Genomic DNA, 6,171 nt, shown 5'->3' with positions numbered 1-6,171 from the left:
CCTCCACCCCAGAGTACAAGTATCACACGTGTGCTTGGACATTTTAAGCTTGAACTAAAAAAAAAAAAATTTGTTTATAGTGTTTGAACTGAGATTTTTCTCTTAGTGATTATACATGGAATAAACACCTTTTTACTTCAAAAAAAAAAGTAAGTAGTAGAAGGCACTCAGGGAAGTCCAGACACAGCCACCATGTTCCCTTCCTGGAAACAAGTAGCACTGAAAAGAATGCCAGCTTCCTGTGACCCAGCCAAAGAACCAGACAGCGGCCTCCTCACAGAACCAAGGCAGGTGCACTCACCCTACTTCAGGCTCCTCAGAGAGAGGTTTGATCCTACCTACCAAGAAGTCAGCAACAGTTGCCTGCTGGCTAAATCTGGAAGGCTGCTCTGGTCTCCCTTTTCCTCAGCACCCCACAGCATTCCATCCTCCCAGGAAATCTTGCCCTCCTAGAGCTCTTTGTGACACATCACTTTCATGTTTCTCCTTCCACTCACTTGGTCCTCTTCACTGTGGTCTTTGGCCCACTCTTGAGCTGAGCTGTACTCCCTGGGTGCAACAGTCCCCACACAGCCTCTCTGGGCCCTCACCTTTGTCTGCTCGCCAGGGTGCCCCTGGAGCCAGTCCTCTCCTCAGCCCCAGCACTCACAGTCTGTCCCTCACATCTTCCTCTGGGGTTGCTGTCAGGGCCTCGAACCCAGAAGGTTCTGGACTAAGCCTCCGTCACCGGCAGGCTCCTGTTGCTTAGGCTCCTCTCCGGGTCAGCTGCCCTCCCCAGGCTCCTCTGCTCCCTTGCCCACTCCAGGGGGCAGCATGGGTACAGTGGAGCTGGAAGGCCACTGGCACTGGAAGGCGGCTTCCGTGGGAATGATCGATGGCTACCTCTTATCACTCATGTTAAAAACACGAGTTGTTGAAACTATTAAATTTCTTCATGCTTAGTCTTTTTTACTTTTATATTTTGAAACAGGGTCTTGCTAAATTGATGAATGGTACTGCTCAGGTTAGGCTCAAACTTCTGATCCTCCTGACTCAGCCTTCCAAAGCATGTGGCTTAACTGCGTGCTTCTTTCCTGTCAAATCAGTGAGAAGAAAGCAAAGAAACAAATGCAGAATGTCTAGTTGCGCTTAGAATGTGAGCTTAGCAGTATCTGCTTACTCAGATCCCATAATTCTACCTCCTAAATATGCCATTCTTTAAATCCAAACCTGATCATTTCTTGGCATGATTAAAGCAGTAACAACTCCTTTAAGCACGTCAGTCTCCCTGTAATCACTTCAAACTTCCTCTCAACTTCTGTAATTCACTCTACCTGACCACATCACTAAGCTTGAAATGCAAAACACAGTATATCCTTAAAATTTTCCAATGGTCCCTCTTGCTCTAAATTATCTCAAGTTTTGCACATTTGAGGTACTTAGGTAGAGGTTTAATAAAATCTGCTGTAAGAGGGTTTGGGTGAAGTATGTCACGCCTATCCCATCAACACCTCATATGCAAATTTACTTGGACATTTATAAAGCAGGGGTCCCAGTTTCTAGCCACATAAACTACGCACACCTGAAAACCTCAGCTGCTCTCGGTACTACAACACGATCACATCCCAAGTTGTGCTTATGGTGGTAGAACCTGCTCTTATCAGACAAGGGCTGAATCCAGCACCTCACTCCCATCACCACATACTGGTTTAGAGCTCAAGTGTCCTAGTATAGGCTAAGCACAACATAAAACAATTGTACCTGGCCTAAGCAGCCCCTAGAACTCACCATCATGCTTCAAACAGCTGAGCCTTACATTTTATATGATCTCTTCATACCTAAAATCACTTTAAGAATATGGCCATTGTGCCCTTTATTCTACCAGTTTTCTTCAAAAGGTTTTAAAGTTTGATCTGCAGGGGCCGGGGAGATGGCTCAGTGGAACAAGTGCTTTCCTGGCAAGTGCAAGGATCTGAGTTCAATCCCCAATACCTCCAAAAAAAAAAAAAAAAAAAAAAATTGATCTGCCAAGGAACTTCAGCTTTGTCTTTTACCACCAACATACTTAAGACTAGTTTATTACAGGTAAATAATAGCTTACTTTAAGAAAAATGAGCTAGAAAATTAGGCCACTGTGTTTGCTCTTGCACAGTAGCTCACCTTCATGCTGTAGGCTGTACCTCTTTTCCTACTTTCAAGTTGCCTAAACTATCCTGTTTCAGTTCCCACCTTTAATAAAACTTTACAGGCCAGGGATATATCTCAGTGATTTAAGCACCTGCCTGGCAAGCACAGGGTCCCAAGTTCGATCCCCAGTGCAAAAAAAAAGAAAGAAAGAAAAAGAAAAGAAAACTTTACTACTGTGAAAGAAAAGGAAGAAAGAAAAACAAAACAAACAAAATATTTGCCTGAGCTTGGTGGAATAGCACATACTAGTCAGTAATCCCAGAACTCTGGGAGCCTCAGGCAGAAGGATGGAAAGTTTGAGGCCAGCCTGAGCAAATGACTAACCTAGTGAGTCCCTGATGCAAAAACAAATAAATAGGGCCACCAGATAGCTCAGCAGATTAAAGTGCCTGCTTTGCAGGGGCCAGGGTTTGATCCCTGGTGTGCCATGTCGGCCCTGCCCCAGGAGTGCTCTGAGATAGTGATTGAGACTGGGGGGGTGGTGCATGCCTGTAACTCCAGCTGTTGGGAGGCTGTAAACAGGCAGATCACTACGAGTCTGGTCTAGTAGTGAGACCCTGAACACCCTATAGACACATCCCTAAAATACAAAAAAAAAAAAAAAAAAAAGGTATGGGTATGTATATCAGTGTGCAGAGGCTCTGGATTCAATCTTCTAGTACCACACACATACGCACACACACACACACAAAAAAAACCCCAGCAAATACAAATGTAAGGCAAATAAAAGCTCCCCTGTGCCATTTCCCCACCCTGCCAGCTCTTCATGAACCCATGCCCTCCATTCCCAACCCCATTCCACCCCAGCAGCCTTGTCTGGCTAGTGCCCAATGCACTTCTCAAATGACTGGCACTTGTGCTCCTACCAGCAGGGATGACTGCTCACCAAGGTAACTGTGTATCCCAATAGTCACACTTGTTGAACAATATGTTAGGTAAATCAGAATTAGATGATATGCCCATAATACCAAACACCCAGAAGGCTGAGGCAGGAGGATCCCATTACGCAAGGCCTATGTGGGGCACTTAGGAGACCCTGTGGCAAAATAAAAAGGGTTGGGGATGTATCTCAGTAGTAAGGCACCCTTGGGTTCAATCCCTAGTATCTTCGTGCAAGAACATTTGTGTGTACACACAGGATTATATAAATGAAATGATTAAAAACGAGCTGCTGTTCTGGAAACTAAGTTGAATGCTTTGGAAATACAACAAAGGTAATTTTTTGTTGTTTTTTAAAATATTCTGCTTTGGAACCAGATATTACATTCTGAGATAACTACAAAATACAGCACAATATTAAAAAAATGAAGAGCTCTCCATAAGACACCGGTAAGACACTCTCAGTTTGTGGTTTGTTTTGGTTTTTTGAAATAGGGTTTTGATATGCAGTTCAGACGGGCCTTGAACTTGCTGCAACCCTCCTCCGTGGGCCTCAGTGCTGGGATTACAGGTGTTTACCAGCAGGCCCAGCCTTCTAAATTCTTCTTCTACTTTTAAAATCCTAAAACTGGAGTTTGCAAATTGTACACTATTGAGATGGTACTTGAAAACCGATGATGATGATCATGATGGTGATAAACAAAAGAAAAAAAAGCCAGAAGACTGCAGTTAGCACAACAACAAAAAACCCAAAACGAACAAAAAACATGGAAGAAGCGAGGCCGACCCCTGGGCCGCCCAAAGCTGCGCGCCACTGCGTCTCACGTCCAGCGCCTGTGACCCGCTGCTGTCGCCACCATGCTCAAGAAAAAGGCTGAAGGGGATGCTAAAGGTGAGAAACCCAAGAAGAAGGATGAACCACAGAGACGATCTGCAAGGTGGTCTGCTGAACCTGCTCCTCCAAAGCCAGAGCCCAGGCCTGAAAAGGCCCCTGCAAAGAAGGGAGAGAAGGTGCCCACAGGGAGAAAGGGGCAAGCTGATGCCAGCAAGAATGGGAATAACCCTGCAGAAAATGGAGCTGCCAAAGCAGACCAGGCCCCAAAAGCTGAAGGTGCTGGAGATGCCAAGTGAAGTGTGTGCATCTTTGATAACTGTGTACTTCTGGTGACTATACGGTTTGAAATACTATTTTTTATCAAGTTTTATAAAAATTCTGAGTTATGTTTACTTTTTCTTTTAAGCTACGTTGTTAGCACACAGAACACTTCATTGTTGTTTTGGGGGAAGGTGCATATGTCAGTAATGCAATGTCTCCAAAGCTGGATTGATGTGGGGAAAGCGCCTTTCCCTGCTGGTTTTGAGAGACGTCCTCTTGGCTCCCAGGAGGAGGGATTCCCTGATGTTGACACGTGTGGCCACCTTGGCATAAATGCCTTGTGGTACGGGACAGCTCCCAGTTCATTTTATGTCCTCCTTTCCTCTGCCATCAGCATAGGCTTAACTCCCTTAAGCCCAGAGACCTGTTGGGATCTGATTCCCAAAAGTGATGTTACTAGCGTGTCAGGCAATCTGGACATGCCAGTAACGGTGAAATGGTGTCCCACTAGAGCAACTGATTTCTTTTCCTAGACTGTGGCTCTTCAGATTGATAATTCTGCCATTTTCATTTCCTGAAAGTCAGGGTCGGCTTGTGAAAAGTTGTTAAACAACATGCTAAATGTGAAATGTCAACCCTCACTCTAAACTTTCCCTACTTCAGAGCCTCAAATGAAGACTTCACTGGATTTTATAGATGCTTTCTGATTTTTTGATAGTCCATCCAAGAAGGGAGTTTGAAAGTTGTTGTACATTATGAATGACTGTGTGCCATGTCCTGCCTGAAATACCATGATTGTTTATGAAAAGTATCTTTAATAAATCTGCATACAGTTAAAAAATATGTGGACCAATCGGCAGCACATCTCCTAACAGCAGCTAGAAAAAAAGTAACACAAAAATACAGTTTTTTTGTTTGTTTGTTTTTTTTTTTTATGTTGCCAGGAGATAGCTCAGTAGAACAAGTGCTTGCCTGGCAAGCACAGGGTCCTGAGTTCAATCCCTGGTACCACAAAGATAAATAAATAAAGTATTTAGCACACGGTCTACAGGGTCTCACTACACAGCTCAGACTCATAGTGATCCTCCGGTTTTCAGCCTACCAAGCTCTGGGATTACAGGCTAGCACCACCATGCCCAGTCTCCTGGCCCCTGTGTCTGCCTAGGAAGGCACTTTAATTCACTGAGCTATCTGGCCAGCCCATTTCTTTAATCCTAAGAGGGAAGAACGTTTAGTTCTTTGTGAAGATCTTTGTAGCTTAACTATAATTTAAGTAGCAGTAATAAGTAATGGGTGAAAGATAAGGGAAATTGGGGAAGGTTTGTTCGATGAGCTGCATTAGAAGTATATGTGAAGATAGGAGTTAAATATACTTGTTTGGATCACTATAGGAGTTACTGTTATTTGCTTAAAAAACAAAAACAAAAACTGCTGCTACTACTACTAATAATAATTTTGCCTGGCAAGTGCAAGGGCCTGCGTTCAATCCCTGGTTCCGCAGGAAAAAAAAAATTAAAAAAAGATACTGGAAAAACTAAGTCCATTGAAGAGGCTTTGATGAAGCAATTGGGAACCCAGGCCTGCTGGTACATGCCTATAATCCTAGCACTCTGGGAAGCTAAAACTGGAGGATTGCAAAATCAAGCCCAGCCTGAGCAACTAGGTGATTTAGTGGGACTTTGCTTCAAAAGAAAGAAAGAATGAATGAATGAATAAATAAATAGGCTCAGGATGTAGCTCAATGCAAAAGCCTGTGTCCAACCTGCAGTACAGGAATAGCTGGGAAAAGTCGGGCAGGGAGCACACCTGTAACCCCAGCACTGAGGGAGGCTGAGGCATGAGGGCTGCAAACCTGAACCCAGTCTTGGTACGACAGAAATGCAGTGAGACCCAGTTTCAACATTAAAGTAGATAAGAGCTGAAGATATAGTCCACTAGAAAGGCCTGGGGTTCAATCACCAGGAGGAGAAAAGATAGGGAAGGAAGAAAGGAAGGGGAGAGTAAGGGAAGGGACAGGGAGGGGCAAAAAA

General features: G+C 44.2%; 1 protein-coding gene and 1 pseudogene across 5 annotated transcripts in view; one reads left to right on the top strand and one right to left on the bottom strand.

Annotated features, from left to right (window-relative positions):
• The window catches only part of Crem (cAMP responsive element modulator), a 91,443-nt gene that overhangs the window by 80,067 nt on the left and 5,205 nt on the right, over nt 1-6,171 (bottom strand). The window lies entirely within an intron of this gene.
• On the top strand, nt 3,904-4,252 carry LOC101574185 (annotated as a pseudogene).

The sequence above is a fragment of the Octodon degus genome, unplaced genomic scaffold (genome assembly GCF_000260255.1).
Source record: "Octodon degus isolate 3935 unplaced genomic scaffold, OctDeg1.0 scaffold00144, whole genome shotgun sequence".
NCBI lineage: Eukaryota > Metazoa > Chordata > Mammalia > Rodentia > Octodontidae > Octodon > Octodon degus.
The sequence above is the reverse complement of the archived record's forward strand: the minus strand, read 5'-3'. Positions and strand labels throughout refer to the sequence as shown.